This window comes from Apis mellifera, linkage group LG9 (genome assembly GCF_003254395.2).
Source record: "Apis mellifera strain DH4 linkage group LG9, Amel_HAv3.1, whole genome shotgun sequence".
Taxonomy (NCBI): domain Eukaryota; kingdom Metazoa; phylum Arthropoda; class Insecta; order Hymenoptera; family Apidae; genus Apis; species Apis mellifera.
The window spans coordinates 7,141,821-7,161,440 of NC_037646.1; the positions used below are offsets into that span (position 1 = coordinate 7,141,821).

At 34.1% G+C, this 19,620-nt stretch overlaps 1 long non-coding RNA gene across 1 annotated transcript in view; it reads left to right on the forward strand.

The window, feature by feature from the left end:
• LOC100577266 overlaps positions 1-15,370 on the forward strand; it is an 80,063-nt gene extending 64,693 nt beyond the window's left edge. The window contains exons 4-5 of the long non-coding RNA XR_003305376.1: positions 612-958; positions 14,709-15,370. This is a non-coding gene — a long non-coding RNA (uncharacterized LOC100577266). The remainder of the gene's footprint in view (positions 1-611; positions 959-14,708) is intronic.
• Positions 15,371-19,620: the final 4,250 nt, after the last annotated feature.

Sequence of the window (19,620 nt, forward strand, 5' to 3'; positions counted from 1 at the left end):
CATTTTAACTCGTGTCTATTCTTATATATTTTATTCTTCGCGTATTAAAATAACGTTTGAGATATTTTAATACAATTTTAAATTGATACCAAAAAAAAAAAGAAATTGTAAAATTCAGTTTTAATTTGCAAAAATATATTAAATATTTCTTTTATTGTAATGATAGATCGTTAAGTGGTATAAATTAATGATAAATTAATAATAAAAGTCGAGATATCGTTAAATCATTGATGGTTATTTTGAAAAATCACCTTTGAATCGTAATTGGAAAAGGAAATAAATTCTCGCCAAACTTTCCTTACGCGACGTTCGATAAATACAAAAGGAGGTCGCGAGAACGATCATTATCCAACGAGCCTTCGTCGCGAATAGATCGATTTACTTTAGTTAAATTCTACTAATATATAAATTAATTTACAATATTATTTGTTTTTCGATATTTATTAACATTTTTTTATACCAGTTTGATAATTATTTGTACATTTATTTATTATTTATTATTTATTTATACGTTAATTTATTTATATTTATTTATTTATTAAAATACAATATTTATTCCGTAAATAATTTATTCGATCATTAATTCATTTGTTTGTATATTTTTTTTACAGATGAATTTCGTAGTTACGATCGTCTCGTGGCGAGATCTGGTAATTGACATCGTTTTTCAATCATAATTTTAGATTAAAAAAATTTCATTAGAAAAAGATGGACGATTATATCGCAAATATTAAGTTTTGGAAAGCGATGTCAAGCCAAGATCTACCGTGTACCGGTCCAATCCAAGTCTTGGAAGATTTCCTTTGGGTATTCTCGTCATCTGGACTGTAGATATCATTTTATTTGCCTTTATCTCTGTGACACGTCGTGAAACTTCCTCAAGATATCACCTGTCTCTACTCGATGACAGCCTTCTCGATATTCCGGATCACGATAATGATATCCTTGGCATCTAATAGTAAGTCACGTTGTATATTTTTGTTCTTCTTTTTACTCGTTTTGATTCGATATGATTACATCATACTTAAAATTTGCATGATTATAACAGTAACGTTTCTTCTTTGTTTTATTTTTTTATCTTAGATCTTTTTATATACAAAAAGAATCGAGGAATGTCTACTTTCATATTTCTTTGTTTCATTAATCAGTACTTTTTTCATGTTTAATTAAAATATTTATATATTCATTCGTGTATATTAAAATTCGTGTCAATTAAAATATTTACAAAATTATTAACATTCCTTGGTTTTTCTTTTTATTTTTTAAAAATTAACAAGAACAACAACAGTCTTCTCTCTTTTACTCGATCTTCATATTTATAATTTTTAATAAGATTTAAAATATAATAGTAAATTTACTAGATTTTTATCAGTGAGAAATTAATAAAATTTCTTCATATTTGTTTGTTAATTTTTAAAATTTTGAAAAGAAATATGCACAAGTTTTTTATTTCTCTAAAAGCGAGTCGAATCCTCGAATCATTAAAATTAGAAGCACTTAAAATTTCTATTTTTTTTTTTAAGTATCTATCATCTTATTACACATTTGTCGCGCCAGCAGTTGGTTCGCAAAGAGAAAGAGTCCAAGTTTCCAAACTTCTTCGTGTAGAGACGACCAAAGGCATAATTTCCTCCGTGTTATCGCGATAACGAGAACACGGGAGAAAAGTAAGGGGAATCGAGAATCAGTCAATGTTGAACGTTAAAATACGTTCGACTTAAAATAAGATTAAGTTCTTTAAGAGGGTTTATCTTAATGCGTTCCATTGCTGTTCGGAGGACGGTTGCAAATGATTAAGAAAATCCTATTAGAAGAATGGGAAAACTTGTCGAGGCTAATTCTCGTAATTATAAGACTGAGAATAATTTCGAACTTTTTCAAAGAGGAAAATTTAAATTTTCTATTAGTCACGTGACTCGAATATTCTCTTTCTTTCTTTCTTGCATATCTTCCCTTTTTTCTTTTATAATAATTTATTTTCGATCAAATCTTTTTTTATTTTTAATTAATTTAATTTTACAGTTAAATTTGAATATTTCGTGTCGTTTCTTAGATTTTGATTTATTTTTCATATCTTGATTTATTGTTGTTCAAAGAAAAATAATCGACGTTTTTTGATTAAAAAAAAAATTAATCGATGCATGGATCGAGTAAATTTGAAGATTCGAATGATTGAAAAGCCTCTTTTTTTTTTTTTTTTTGAAAGAATCAAGATAAAACTATTTTTCATCCATCGATATGCAATAAATGCTTTCGATCCGACTAAAGTTAAGCTGCTCAACAAAATTTCACAAAGATTCAAATTTTTCACTCGACTTGTTCTCAATGACTAAAAGGATTAGAAAACTAATCTGAACCAGTCTCTATCATTCGGGTTTAGAACAAATAACGTGTTAAATTTAATTTTTCGCTGTACATTTTATTCACACTTTCACGTCGAACGGAAAATCATGCTCGAGAAAGAATCGTGGTGCTGTAAATAAAAATACGTATAAACTAATTTTTCTTTTAAATTAACACCATATCAAAGATTATACACGAAACTTTTTCTTTTTTTTTTCGAAATATCGATTAATAAATATAAATTCCTTTGCGCTTGCATTATTTCACTGATTCTCAGATGATTTTCAGAAGACGTCAGTCGTAGCTCTGTGTCGAAATATACGTATAAAATGGAAGATGGTCAAAGGACACGGAAGAATGACTACGATTTTTCAATTTTATTTCTCAAAGAAGTTTCAAGGGAAGCGGAATCGTAGAGGGGGAAGGGAGGGAGAATGGAATTCCAGCTAGAAAGAAATTTTAAGCAAACGAAATAAATGGTAGGAAAACGAGTAGGAATTTTTCAAAGGAACAAATTTTATGTGTGGAGTGGACTTTGCATGGAGAGAGAAGATTTTTTGAAGTAAACGATAGGTTGGAAAAGGAAGGAGAGAGGGAAGATAAGTGGGGAGAAATGGGTGGTAGAAGGAAGCTTGGTGTAAATTAGAGTTTAATGAGAATCTAAGCCTAGGATAACAAGGAGCCTTATAGCGAGAAAGGAAACTTTGTTGAGGGAATGAGAATTTCGAACTGATAAAAGATTCGAAAATGTTTCCTTCCTCGTGGATGAAAAGGTGAATTGTTTATCGCGATATTCTCCTCATTCTCGTGTGGTAACTTTCCAGGAATATTTTAGGCGAGGAGAAAGAATTTCTTTTCCCGTGAAACAATGGAAAAGCCACTGGTGATTGAAAAATTGATCGGCCATCCCGACCGAAAATCCCTTTCCTCTCGTAACCTGATTCCTCGTCGGATTCCTCGCGGTAAAAATCTGATTCGTTATTCATTTGCATTATTGCGATTCGAGATCTTATTTGTTAAGTAAAACCAGAATTATTAAAACCGTTCCAATTCTATTTTATTCAATTTTATTCGCATCATATTTCTTCACATTCTTCCAAATAATATTAAAATCGAGAATGACGATGGCACAAAATCTTTCGCGTCCATTTTCAATTTTCAAAAATCCGAAACCTCTTCCAAAACCTAAGAAACCCAAGAATAAACGTATTCAACGAAATAACGGAAAGTATATATTTTCTTCTATGTTTCATATCGATCGGTTTCCAAGAACCAACAATCCTCCGAATTATAAACATGTTCGAAGAGAATTCGAGGAAGACGTCGTGGCCTACATTTTTTCCGTGAGAATCGCAGTGACTCAGCGTCTGTCACTGACCACCCCGCACGTGGCAAGCGTTGAGGTGGGTCAAGGAAGAAGGCGGAGAAAGATAGAGAGCGATAGAGGACGGATATCTTCGATATCTGAAGAATCGAAAATCGTATCGATACGGGGGAAAATAATGAAGGAAGGAGAGTGTATCGTGTTTGTTATTTAGCCGTGAACATTTTTACGATCACGTGTCGAGTTTATTATACATACGTGGAATTCCGTGCTCGTACACATATCTTTCATATTCATACGTGAATGGGGTGTCGCTGGACGCGATAGCTGTGTTTCGATTCTGTTTTGTCTGTTCCATCGCGAGACAGCGTAATAGAACAAAGGCGCGTTTGTTCGACGTAGTTTATTCCATCTGTTAAATTTTATTCTTTCTTTATGTTCTTCATCTCGATCGAAATCATTTCTGGAAGTTGCGGCGAAAAAGGAAGGATTTGACTTTGTATTGGAAAGTCTTTGGAATTGTTCCATTAATTAGAAGTGTTTCTGTTGTAAATTAAGTTGAAATCGACTGAACGATTCGTTCATTATCGATATTGATTTTGGGAAAGTTTAGATTTTCCTTTTCTTTTCTTCTCATTCTTTTCAATTGGAACAGGAAGTTTATTTATATATAATCGAGGATCAAAATTGGATTTTGAATTTATTAAGGGATTTATTAATTCATCGTGGAAATATCGGTTAATTGAATTCCATTCAATCGGATATTAATCATATTATAAATATATTAAAATGAATATTGGCGCGATTGCGATTATCGGTACGATCGAAAATCGAAGCTTATCATTTTTTTTATGAAATAAAATAAAATTTGTAGGAGAATGGTGAGAAATCTCTCGAGGATAAATTCACGAAACCCGGGGACCACGGCCGTCAAAAGTCAATTGGGACTAAGATAAAAGGGCTGTCGTACTTTCCAACTCAAAATCTTGAAATCTTGGAAAGAAAGACACCGTAACGCTTCGTTGCACAACTAGAGGGGAAGGTTAAAATTGTACCTGTAATGTTTGAGTTGTGAATCATATCCTACCTCTTGCATAAGAGGATTTCTCGTGTTTCACTTTACATCCACTCGTTCACCGTGTGTTCCGTGGAATTGCGTTAGAAATGGAAAATATAAGAAATGCTTGGGATGGATTACGAGATTTCCGAGTGGAGAAGGGAGATGGATACATATATATATATATATACATTCGAGTTGTCCATAATTCATGGTACAAATGGGGCCAGAAAGATATGGTTCCAAGATAGGAGGAAAATAAAACTGGGCGAGCGAGAGAAAAGTCAAAGTTGAAAATTGATCCGACGTACACGTGTATCTGAATAATTTCATTTAGATTGGACTGGAATCGTGTCGATCAGCGAAACACTATTGAATATTCAACGCGTAATCGGATAGAAGTATTACGATTTCATAGTAGTATATGGTCAATAATTAAAACCAGTGGAAAACAGGTGTGTTTCGCGTGTTTCTTTCAATTTCCATCATTTTACGTTATTAAAATGAGAAGATGAGATTTTACAACTATTGATCGTTATCTAATATCATAAATTCATTTCCTATGAAAATGGAACTTTCTTCATCGTCCTTCAAAATTATACAAATTATGAAATATTTTCCATTCCATGAATTTGGTTGATCGAATACATCAATATGCAATTAATCAGACAATTCATACAATTGCAAGAGAACTTCTCGAAGTTTTGAAGAAAATTTCATCCTTCATTTTCACGAAGTTAATCTAGAATTTTTTCAAAAACCAGGAATAAACAACCCTTGCTCTTAGAACAATTTCTTATCAAATTATATCCAAGGAACTTTAACGAGACCAATTCCTTCAAAAACACTTTCGAATTCGTTCTTCCAAGAAACAAAGCCTCCTCCAATTTCTTCTCGCTCTTGATTTCGACCACGAATTTCACGCAGGCCGCCCTGTGTGTAAAGAGAGCGAGATTTTGCCGGATGGAGCTTATCCATGGACGGGGCGTGGCCGTGTAATCGTCAGGATCTTTGCCGAGCGTGTCGCGAGAGGTTTTGTGTGTTGAAAAAATATTGACGGCGTTCTTTCACGCCGTTCGTGCCCCGAAGAAAAAGCGACGAGGCGATATCGACTCGAAGAAAATCGTCGAGTGTTTCTTCTCCCCGTCCCAAGTCCCCGGCCAGGTCTTTGACAGTGAATTGTGTTTAGCTCGGTGTAATGTTTGTGCTGGCGGAAATTGAGATGTATAGGTGGTTGTAAGATGTAGCTCACGTCCTTTCGTGTGATGAACGTGTGTGCAGTTGAATTGAAATTCCTCGTTCTTTTTCTTCTATATTGTAAAATTACAAAATTGTATCTCATTTCTATAAATTATGATTTTCATGTTTAGATTAGACTGGAAAATAAATTATTTTCCTTCGATTCTTTTCTTTTCCATTTTCACGAAAGGACGTATTTTATTTGGCTTGGTTTAGAGTTATTGTCTGCGTTTATTTCTATTTCAGTTTATCGTAATGAAGATGTATTATTCGACGAGATGAATTAATTCAGAATTTAGAATTGCACAGAAAGTAATTTAATCGTAATAAAGGTGTAATCGGCTAAGACAATGCCACAAGTATATTGCGTATAAATGTTAAATTAAAGTCAGCCTTGATCGAATTTCTATAGTGATTGTAACAAAAATGATAATGGTGATAACAATTTTTCGCTTTCTCCTCCAGATTTACACTTTAATAAATCCACTCGATAATTAAACAATTGTTCACACGTATTCACAGCGTCCAGAGTGTTATTATTATCTTTGGGATAATTAACGGATCAATAATGAATTCAAAGGCAAATAAGTGATAAAATTAATCGCCGTGCACGCATGATCGTGTGGGTATTTAGTAATAATTCGGTTAGTCAAAGACAAATTTGCCAATTATGGTATAACGACGGATCAGAAGAATAGAATATCATCGAAACCGATTCCAGTGGTCCCCAACAGAGAAGAGATATATAATTGGAGAACACGTTCAAAATCCCAATAGAAACGATTCGAACGTGGAATCGAAATCTTCTCCCTCCTTCCATTCCCCATTTTCTCGAGGAATCCACTTCGAAACGTTCGCCACGTCGGTGTAAAACATCAATTGGCACGATATAATTAGAAATGCCTTAGGTCTGACGCCTTTTGTCCCGTCACCTTGACGGCGCCCTTGTTCCCTCCCCGACGATTCTCTTTCCGTTGTTCGCTCGTCACACCGTGCTGCACCGTGTATCGTTATCAGAATCGTTGGAATACGCGTTTCTGTGCCGTTCTCTGCTGTTTCCGCGCGTCTACTCTGTACACGCAATACACCAAGCCCGAAGAAGACAATGGGGTGGCCGCAGTCAAGTGGGTGAGAGAGTGAATGAGGAATCGGTGAGACGCCATAGTTTCAATTTCCTTATCACCATGAACCGTCTCTCTCGAAACCGGCTTAACACGCTTGGTTTCTTTTTTTCCATTCTATCTTATTTTTTCTTTCGTTATTGAATTAATTGAAGAAGTTTCGATTACGATGAAATGCAAAAATATTGTGAGATTTGCGAGAAATGAGAAACATTTGTTGGGAAATTTATATAAATTGGATTGTGTTGTTTTCAGGATTGGAGAATGGAAATAATTTATTTAAATTTGTTTAAGTATGGATTAGAATGAAAAAAGAATTGAATAAAATTGATCGATGAATGGTAAATCGTGATTGAATAAAAATATCAAAGGGGAAAAATAATTTTCAATTCTTTTGAATTATTCATCAAGAATCGTTCTCTTTTGACAGAGAGAGATATATATAGAGCAATATTTAATGATGTGCGTAATTACGCGAGTAATGATTATTCAAAGAACAATATTTTAATTATGTACATAATTATTCAAATGATGGTCTGATATTACGTATATCGAATAACTTAATATCGTACGCACAAATTATTTCCAAATAAATGTCGTTGATATATAAAAAAAAAAAAAAATGCTTTATTAATAAAATTTTTCCTTTTTTTTTTTTTTCTTTCTTTCAAATTATCGTTCGTCTTTCCGACTGATTGAAAGGAGAACTCTGAAAATTTCCAACTCGAAAAACTCGCGCGCCTCAACGTCACTCTTTTCCACGAAATATTCGGTTTCCAAGGGGATCAAGTTCAATATGTACTCACGAATCTGAATCGATTCCATTCCATCCCCTAACCAACGTGGCCGTTGTTTCGAAAGAATCGAGTGTTGCTCGTGAATGCGGCCATCTCGTTTCATGCATCCACCAAAGTAATCTTGTTGGATGCCGCGTCGAAGTCGAAGATCGATCACGTGCTTCTTGCGTTCACCGTAGACATGATGAAATGGGGAGAAAGTTTGGATTTTAGGAAAAGGAAGAGTATCTGCTCCATTTTCGTTTTATCTTCGAGAAGAGGAAAGGAGTAGGGATTATTGGTAATAGAGAAAAGTAAGTGGTGGAGTATTTGTTTGGGGAAATAGAAATTTTCCAATCTATTAGAAATAATAAATCTATGAATATCTGTTGGAAATGGAATTTTTTTAAATTCTCGATCGAAATCATTAATTAAATAATTTTATACGACGTTATTAATTTTCTACAATTTTTAAATCTTCTGTAATAAGTATAATCAGCCAAATGCATCGATTCGTCGATTTTCTTCTTCCAAAAACTTGTAAATTTTAATCACAAATATTTTTCAAAAATCTTTCAAAAATCCATATCCAAGTTTTAAATTTTCTTTCTTTCTTTCTTTCTTTCATCGATATTCATCACAGTGATCATCTTATTTCACGAATAATATCATTGTGGCATTCCTTTTCCTTTTTTTTCCCCACAGTCGCTGTTTCTTCACACCGATGTCTTCACATCATCCCTTATTTCCCTTATTTCCCGTCACGATCTCGTTACTTTTGTTCGAGCCACCCCTTTTTAACCCTCGATTCCTTTTTTACATCTTTTCACGCTCGATTTTTATTCGCGTATTATTCTTGAACATCAACGGCATTGTTAAAAAAGTCAAGTTTTCTGGCGATTAAGCAGAATGGACAATGTATTCGAATTCCAAGTTCAATGAGAGAAACATGTTTTCGAGAGAATTTGCTTTGGAGATCAATTAATTATTTGATTATTCAACGTGGATTTTTTTTTAAAATAATTTTTGAAAAAGTATCATAAGATTGTATGAAACATGTTGGCGTGATGACAAAGTATTCTTTTTGGGATTAGTTATATTAGTTACATAGTTGAACATGAAATTGAATATTTATTAAGATTTAATAATAAGATATTTTTCTTATTAATTGTCAAGTAACAAAGTATTTTCTTCAAGATTAATCGACAAGTTGGATTCAGTTATAATATCTAATATTATTCCTCCAAGGATCTCCATTCAAATCTCAAGCCTCGAAACGATCTTTCTCGCACTATAAATTACACGATTGATCACATCGCGTTAAATATTGCTCGATCCTTAAAAAAAGAAAAGAAAAATAAAAAACAAAGCAAATCCTCACGAATCTCTCAAAACCGTACCGCACGATCAAGCTCACAAACACCATTCCTCCACCCTCCCTCTCTCCAAAACCAAACCAAACCAGTACAAAAGCTCCATTCTCCCAAACTTGCCGAATCTCGGTGCACGATCAGGTAACAGGAAGTTCTGAGGGTCCTTCCCCCTCAAAAAAAAAAGAAAAAAAAAGGAAAAAAAAGAATCGAAACTCGAACGACCATGCACGATGACACGAGCGACCAGATTACACGAACTCGCTCTCGAGTTGACGCGACAAATTCGTTGGAAATCCTGGGCCAACCCTCTCGCGCATATCCACATCTCTTCACACACACATACACATACACACACATACATATCGTCTCTGTGAAACGGGTGGGACACTGGGTGCATGCGAAACGTCAGAAGGCATCAATATGCATAACCCGGAGAACCGGCCAAAACACACACGTGGATATCGAGGGGGTGGAAAAGGGTTCGAGAGTTGGAGGTAATGCGTTTTGCATTCCCTTTGACCCTCAAATTTGGCCAACTTGACGACGACGACGACGACGACAAGGACGAGAAGGACGACGATGACGTGATCTCGATGAAAGTGTTGCTTACCCTCGACGATTCGCCTCGTTTCATTCGATAGCAGTAGTGCGATGCCCCTTTGGGGGATGATTAACCCGCTCGATCCATTTTTCCAAGATCGTTGGCTCAAGAAGGGGGAGGAGGGAAGGGAGAGAGAGGGAGTTTGTGATCCAACCGAAGGAAGGAAGGATCCTTTATTCCGATTACAGGTTGATTCCATAGGAATTTGGAGGGTGGAGGTAATTCAATTGAGCTTTGTTTTAGGGGATCTCGTTTGACTTCTGAAGAGTTTTATTCGTATTTGGTTTCTTGTGGCGGTTGAAGTAGAGGGGAGAGCAGGTAAAAGATTATGAAACATTCATTTTTTGTTCATTTAAGAAGAATGAGGTTTGTTAGAGAGATAGAGAAGAAAGAGAATATGTCTTGTATTAATTTGAAGATTGGGAGAAGAAAAATAATTTTTTTTTCTTTTCTTAATTTTGATCTTTCGTTTTATCTTTTTTTATAGGGAGAGTGTAAAAATACTCCAACAAAGTGTGTGTATCTGGCGAAACAAATTACTTATTTAAAATCACGATGACAAGTAATCAGATTTCATTGTCCCTTAAAGAATAGGAAGTATTTGTAGAAAATATAGATCTGGAAGAATAAAAAGAAAGAAGAATGTCTTTTGTTGAAAGGGAACGTCTAAGAAGAAATGGCGATGAATCCAAGAATTTCAGAATTAAATGCATGCCTGAGCGATTCGAATGTCTTTCTCTAGAATAAAAATCTTCGTTCATTTCCTTTGCGACTTCCAATAAATATTACGGAAAGAGGAGAGGAAGGAAAATAAATAAAAAATTTTATTTCACCCTTTTAATTTTCATATCTCTCTCAAGATTGATGGAAAATAACAAGAAATGATATCGATCGAAATGTTTCTGGATTCAAGATTCGAGATTGGAAACCGTGAAAAAGGTTCTTTCGTTATTCAATTAAGAGATTGGAAAATTGTTGCTGGCCTTTTGGAGACGAGGGAGAGAATGGTTCTCCTTTCTTGATTTTTATTTAATCAATTAACTTGGAATATCATCTTTATTATAATTGTAACGAAACTAGCTTCAAAGTTAAGTTGAATGGAAGAGGAAATTATTTATTCTTCGGACAGAATTTTATATTTCGTTAAAAATAAAATTTTGATTTTTTGGAAAGAAATAATAAAAAATAAAAAAAAAAGAATACAAGCGTGATAAAGTTTCAGTGATCGAAAAAGCCAATTTTCTAAATATTCCTTCAATGTGCTCTCTCCAAATAAATTTATAATAAATCTTGCAAATTGACAATTTAAAATTTTTAAAACGAAATGTCAAATTTTATGGAAAAATTCTTTAATAGTGAAAAAAAAAAAAAATGAAAGAGATTCCTATATAAAAAAATTCGATAGTCGGTGTTTAAAAACATGCATCTGTCCAAGTTTTGCAACGAAAATACGAAATTTGTCAAATTTCTTCGAACGAAATATCAAATTCTCGTAACAAGTTCTCGCTGATAAATAAATAAATAAAAATATTATTTTTAAACAGTGAATATTGAATTTCACTGATAAAATCTATCGAGATCCATGGAAAGAGAAATAGATATAAAAAAAAATATTTATGAAGAAAAATTTGACCGTTAAAACCTGAATGAAATTTTCTTGTACAAATACGCGCGATAAATGCATTGTGCGCTTGGTACAACGATGTCTGTAATTTGTCTGGATTAAAATTTTATGACAAATATTCTTCTGCAAGGAAAACAAATATCTTGATAAAATGGTTCCATTAAAGAAGAAAAGAAAAAAATATAGCAAAAATTTACGCGATACATATTTTTGTACATACTCAATATTTAATAATTATTAATTAATTATAAGTATGAATTAATAATCGATAAATCTTCCATAAATTACCGAATATAGAATGTATTTTTACAAGAATTTCAACGTAGGATTTAAAATTTTCTTCAAACGTTGTTCGTAAATGATCGATTAATTCGCGATATCGGGTGACGTAACAAAAAGAAAAATCTTTCGGTCGAAGCTGAATTTCATAATGAAACGAAGCGTTTTTCAATCGCTTTATTGAATTTTTCCCACTCGAGGGAAAGAGAAAGGTTTTCACTTAATGTCTTCGAGTAAAGAAGTTAACTTATTCGAATCAGCCGACCTCAATTTGTCGTAAAAGGAGTAAGGGAAAGAAAGCTCGCAGCCTGGTTCAGGGATATCCAAGTAATTTTTTTTTAATCGAGGAAAGATTGCCTCGTCCAAGAATAGTGCGATAACCGGATATTAAGAAAAATTCAAACGTGGAGTGAAAATAAGTTAAAAAATATCAACGAGGAGAATTACAATTGATAAATTGGAAATTGAAACGTCGAATTTCAATTTTGATATTTCGAGAATTAAAAGTTAGGACAAAGAAATTTTAAAATATTTTATAAACTTCGTGAGAATAATAATAAAATTTCTTCAATATTAGAAATTTAAAATTACAATTACGTAATTAAAATTCGTAATATTGAAATTAAATTTCAATAAAATAAAAGAAAAGAAAGAGAATAGAAATTGGAAGATATAAAAATTAACGAAACCAAAAGATTCGAGTGTGAAAAATTAATAATTAATATCTCGTTGATAATTTTAATTTATTTTCATCCAACGTTCGAACTTTTCTTCAAATTCGTTCAATTCAAGAAATTCGATCTTACGACAAAATATGGTATCAAATTTTCAAAATATCGTAACATCCCATCACTTTCGCAAATCCTCCCCTCCAACATATAAATACAAATAAGCGAAAATAATTATTATTTCACTGATTATACTAAAATTCAGGAATAAATTTTCGTTTCGTTGAGCATTCGTGGAAAATTGTCGCAGGTTCGAGATAAAAAAAGAAAAAAGAGAGAGAAAGAGAAAATGTGGACTTTTCATCCATTCGTGGTGGATGAAAACCGCGCGAAAAGCGATGTTTTTTTTTCCCTCTCTCTCTCGAACACACATTGGTCCCGTGTTACTGGATGCGTAATTGCTGATGGAATGAAATTATCGGCCGCTTTTAACGAAGATAAGGGAAGGTTGGATGATTAATGAAAAGCACCTTTGAGGGGAGCGAGGGTAGAATCCACGTAAGGGCGTCGATGCAATTACGGTGGACTGTCATCCGCGAATAAATGCATTCCGGAGTTATCGTTGCCCCTAAGAATCCTGCAATTTATGCACGATTTACGTTGCACGGTATGCTTTTGCCGAGAGATTACGTAAAAGGTTTTTGTTAGGTTTAACTATGGAAATTTTACGGAAGAAAAATTCTATCGTTTATCCTTCCCGCGAATTTCGAATATAAATATTATTTTTTCGATATTTCGAAGATTTAAAAATTAATAATATTTTGCAAGTCGGTGGATTTTTCCAGATGTTTCGAAAATTTTTTTTAAATTTATCGAATCTTTGTTGAAACTTGAAGAAAGTCGAAATTTTGAAAATCTAGATGCAGACGTTTGGAAATATTTAATAAAATTTGGAAGGGTTCGAATATTTTTAAGAAGAGGCTCGAAGAAAAAGAATAAAAATTCAATCGAATCGTCATGCATAAAAAAGACTTACGTAAAAGGAAATTCTTGGAGCAAACAGAGGAGGTCAAAGGATCTTCTCTCCACGTTCCATCCCCATCCATAGATTCTGATAGAAAGGAAGGAAGTCCATCCCTCTCCGGATGATAGAAAAATCGAGAAGGCAAGGAGCGTGGGGGCGGATAGACTCGATGGTCCGCGATAAGAAAATGGCGCGACGTGAAGTAACGACTTCTCGAATCCATTCTCGTTACAGCATGAAACGTGGGTGACGTGCCATCGTCCAAGGCTAGTTTCACTCGAAAGCAACGTCCCTTTTGGGAAGCTGCTATATTTCGAAGTGGCCAATCGGCCCTGTCTCCTCTCGTGAACCTTCACGACCTATAACAAGATTTTTCGTGTAACCAGTGCCTTCCCTCCTTTCTTTTCCAATCGATTTCTTTTCCCTTCTTCTTCTTCTTCTTCTTTTTCATTTTTTCGCCCACTTTTCTCGTTGAATCCAACTCTTCAATGAGAAAAGAAAATTCTTCTTACATTGTACGTTAATTATTTCATCATATCATTCACACAGTTTCAAGTACTTTTCAAATTTTCTAGTTCAAGAAGAGATGCACTTATCGATCATCATCTTCCTCTGTAATTTCATCCTTTTTCAATAATTTCGAAGATATACGCGAACAATTCACGAACGTTATCGCGAAAACGGGGAAGGGAAGAGAAACGCGAAAGTGCGCCGGCATTTTATGACAGGTGTAAACGCATTCTTTGGTGGGTTGGCGCGTGTACGACGTCGTTCGAACGGGAACAGAGATCTGTGCGAGAAATAGCTCGTCCGATGGTTTACGGGCGTGCCGTGGCCACGGTTCTGCAGATGGCTACGGAGAATTAAATGGACGACAGATACAGGTGATAAAGCCTCGAATTTACGCGAGACAGTGGCTACCATCTTTTGAAAGGTATTCGAATTTTAGACGCTTTTTGCACAATTTTTTTTCGGATATGTTCGACGATTCTTATTCGACAATCTTGGAATGTTTTTAAAATTTTCATAAAATTGTTTCAAGTTGGAGAAAAATATTTATATCTTCCAATTTGAAAAAAAATAATAACCTTTTTTTCAATTTCGATTTCTCAATTTCTCTCGAGAATTTAAATCACTTGGTTCTTCTCTTTAACTAATATAAATATTGAAATTATATATTATATTCTTTTCAATTTCGATTTCTCAATTTCTCTCGAGAATTTAAATCACTTGATTTCATCTCTTTAACTAATATAAATATTCGAAATTGAAATTATAGGTCTCTGGAACAGTGGAACACAGCTCAACGCCGTTACAAGCCTAATCACCCGAAGCAAAACGAGTCTTAATGTATTCATACATCGCACCCCTTCACCGATAATGGTCGTTCTTCGTCGCGGACATTTGTCGAATTCGAGCAATTAGTCCGCGAACAACGGCCACTGACGAGTGCGAGTAGTCGAAGGATTGGAGGGGGACATGAGGCGTTTAAGTGGGGAAGGAGGAGAAGAACAGGAGCAAGAAGAAACAAGAAGAGCTTAGGAGGAACGCACGGAAGTTAAGTCCAAGTATCATTAACCTGGTGGAGGTTGCTGTCTCGGTTAATGAGGTGGCTCACCTGGACGCAACCTGTGCTTGTAAGCTGCTTCTTACCGTCCCCATCCTCCTGTTCTTGCGCTTGATACACTGGTACTGGCGTAAACATAAATGCATAAGTTTCTTTTTAAGTTCTCTTTTTAAGTTTATAAATTTTTATATGAAATTGTACAATTGTACAGTTTTATACGATAGTGTAAATATAAATATTCGAAAGTAAGTTTCTTTTTAAGTTCTCTTTTTAAGTTTATAAATTTTTATATGAAATTGTACAATTGTATAACAGTTTTATATTGATACTGTAGATAAGATTGATCGATGAATTTTTCCTCTTCAGTATTTACACGTTCGATTTTTTATTTTTTCAATCTCGAGAAGATTAAGCTGCTTCTTACCGTCCCCATCCTCCTGTTCTTGCGCTTGATACACTGATACTGGCGTAAACAATATGCGTAAGTTTCTTTTAAGTTCTCTTTTTAAGTTTATAAATTTTTATATAACAATATGAAATTGTACAATTGTACAGTTTTATATTGATACTGTAGATAAGGTTGATCGATGAATTTTTCCTTTTTAGTATTTACACGTTCGATTTTTTATTTTTTTAATCTCGAGAAGATTTAAATTGAAATTCGAGGTAATAATTCTAATTTAATCCTAGTGGAAAATCAAATATAAAGAAAGTATATTTATAGATATAATTAATACACGTAAATATATAATTTGAAAATTATCGTATCGTGTTTCACGTGAAGATTCTGAAAATTGTATTATTATGGGAAAAATTAAATAATTAAGCCAAAGTGAATACATCAATAATAATGTATTAGAGAGCATGAATATTTATCGTTTCTATAAACATCATCTCACTTCTCTATATTAACGCAGGTAGCGCAGATCGAACAAAATATTAATTCACAATTTGGATATTTATTAGTTCAAATATCTAACGATATTAGGGGACGTGTTTACTGTTATACATACCATCATACCGGTACACGTAATTATGGTCTCTCGTTTCGGATATACGGTGTATAACGGTGGCTCTGGAAACGAAATCGAGGCCGTGCGCGAGTTATTAGCGATCGCATTTACCAATTACCGACGGAACTATATCGGATTATCGTTCACTGCGGCCAACGTTAAATAATAAAATTCACTATGAGCTCGTTCCACCGCCTCTCTAGCCGGGCTTAGGGAGTTTAAACGAGCTCACGAATTTTTCCATTTACATACGACAGGAGGGGATCGTTTAATTCGATCAACGTGAAATACAAATTATTATATATATATATATAATTCACGCGAGCGTGAAACGTTTCATAGAAATGTGGTTTAATAAAACGGTTGTGAATGAACAGTGTTTCGAGGTTACACTCTCTTGCGGTGTGGAAAGGAACTATGAATCCGAGAAAATTGCGTTTTCATTGTTGTTTTCATCGTTGTTACAAAAGAATTGAAAAATATTGTTTCTACGAATGTCGTTTTATGTCGAACGACACAATGAATTTGCTCTATATTTGGTTTTCGTTTTTCTTGTTTTCTTTTTTTTTTTTATTAGAACTTTCTTTCGGAATTAATTATGATTTTGTAATTAAATTTTGGAACAAGTAGATATGTGTAATATCTATTTATAATATTTTTGATAGTTGTTTAATTAAGAGATCGTTAATTGAGCTTCAAAGATTTTATTCAGTTTAGTAAAGAGGTTGGCAAATATTCAGAGAAATATATTTCGGAAAGAAGAGCAATGAAGACTATTTTTTGTTTTTTTATTAAAATTTATATTAATGGTTTATTGCATTGATATCTAAGAAACGATATTCGTTACAAAGATAACATATTGAAATATTCAAGATAATTAAGTGTATGCAAAATATATACAAGAAAATTTTTATTACATGGTCCTGTTAATAAAAATTTTAATTTGCATAAGCATCGATCGAATTATGGATAATCGGAATATCAATTAACAAAAATTAAATTTATTCAGAACACAAATTCCATCCACAAAGAATTTTTTAACGGATAAATCGTTGCCGAAAGAAACGATGCAAGATTTCTAAAATTTGGAAACCACGTTTGATTTTTTATTTCGAGAAAGAAGGATAATTGAACCCCGTTAATTGAAAATGATCAAAAGGGGAGAATGTATGGAGAATTTTAATCGACCCGTGTCGGGCAGAAAATATCCGCTTAATTTTAAAGAGAGCGCGTAAATCACTCATACCTAGCGAAAGTACGGTAAATTGGCCGGAAACGGGGCTGTAATACGTTTACGAAATACCGGGGATATTCCCGATGAAAAATGAATTTCAGAGTCGTAAAGCAAACTTACGATCGGTGGAATAAATTCCATCGATCTAACGTGGTGGTTCTTCGTTGCATCGTTGCAGTTTCGGCGATGCAATTTTTTTCCCCCTCCCCGCGTGAAAATATTTTTACGCGATATCGATCGATGTTTAATAACATCGGTTATTATATCATATTTCTTTCTTTTTTTTTTTCGAATCTATCTTTCGATTCAAATGATAATTCAATTTGTATAATATTGATACAAATTATTATTTTATAAATTTGTGATATAAATATAAGAATAATATTTTAAAATGGAATAATAAATTGATTTATTTTCATTATTTTTCTTTCCCAAGGAAAAATGGTGAATTCCAAAATTAAAGCTATTGTATTAAATACTAAAAATAGAATAGAATAATAGGATTAGATATTGAACACGATGGAATAAAGTAGTAAAATTTTCATTGCATGTAATGTAACGTTAAAATATTATCCTTCTGACGAAATAAATAATAACAATAGAATTGAAGAGAAGAAGAAGAAGATAAAACGCATCGCGACATGACATAAAACGGAAAATTTGCAGATATTCGTAGAAGAATACTCGACTTGAAACTCGAGCAAAACGTATCAATCGCGACAAACGAACGATCAATCCAACCAATTCTCGGGAAGGTGGATAATAGAAGGTTAGAGCAAAAGTTAGAATCCCGATTTGGAAAGATTTAGCGCTGGGTGGGTCAGCCAAGGCTCCTTGTTCGTTCTTGGCGCAACAAGTGCCTTTTTCGTAGCGGCCTCGTAAAATGGTTGCGCGAGCCCGATCGTTATCCAGAAAATTAATCAACCACGTCTGGCGGAAGGTAACCCTAGAAGCTAACGAGGCGAAACTTCGTTAGCCTTAAAGCGCGCGAATCACGGGATTCGTGGTATCGGTGAGTGCTCGTGCTGCTCTCTTCCAGCTCGTAATAATGACACCGCATCGTTGAATCGCGGCTTGAGACAATCGTAGAAACGCCACTTATGCTCCCAAATCTCGTAATTTCGATCGAGAAAATGAGAATAATTGACAATTTTAATTTTTTTTTCTTTTTTTTTTTTTGGAATAAATTAATTTCGTTTATGCTATGAAAATTTCATAGCTTTCAATTCATTCTCGAGAAAAAGGAAATGGAAATAATTTGACGAATTTCACAGAAGGGAGTTTAAATTGATCATTTTGGAAAATTTATATAGAAGAATTATTTATCTTATTAGATAGATTAGAGATGGATCAATTTAAACGATCGATACGATCGATGCGATTCGATGAATCGAAACTTTATTAAGCTTGCACCGTTCTATTCCATTTTTTTTCTTCTGCGGAAGTTCAACGGATACTTATTCATTCAATTAATCTATCAATTTAATCCAATCAATCCAAGGAACAAATATACGATTTTCCAGTTTCGAAACTTTCGAACCCTCGTCGAACAGGATTCATTCCCAATTGTTGGACGATCTTTCGAGGAAACGAGTTTGCGAATAGCTTGGCGAAATAGCTGTTCGATGGATAGAGGAGGGAGAGGGGAGGGGGATGCGCTTGTGTGCAGAATGTTGATCGAGGCCCGTAGATATTTTGATGAGATTCCTTTTGAGCGACGTATCCTTAACCCCCTCCCTCCCCGCTCCGTCTCGTTCTCCACTCTCGTAGCCCGTCAAAGCGGAGTGTAATAATTTGCGCGCATGAAACAGCTGCATATACACGTCGCCGCACCACGCCACGATATGCATGATATACTACAGACGCCCGCTACGTACGTACGTACGTACGTAGATATTACTGGTATCGCGGGGGCGGCCCAACCATCTGCATCTACCCTCCAAAACCTGCGATTAACCCCCTTTACAATGTGGATATAAAGTGGAACGTTTTTTTTTTCTCCTTTCTTTTTAGAAGCGGTAGACCATTCCCTTTGTAAACTGCATCGTGGTAAAGATCGTATTCGCACGAACGAATAAATCGTAGCAGGTCATAAGTCATAACTTGTCTAGCTATTCGTTGTTAACAAAGGTATTGCGAATAGCGCAAAGTTCTATAGCGAGATAGATCATTTTTCGTGAGAAATTTTATCAATTTCCTTTTCCTTTTTCTTTTTCTTTTTTTTTTTTAGAATTAAAAATGAAAGATGTTGAAGAGGTTTGAACAGGTTTGAACAGGTTTGAATAGATTTGAATAGGTTTGAACAGCTTTGAACAGCTTTGAACAGGTTTGAACAGATTTGAACAGCTTTGAACAGATTTGAACAGCTTTGAACAGG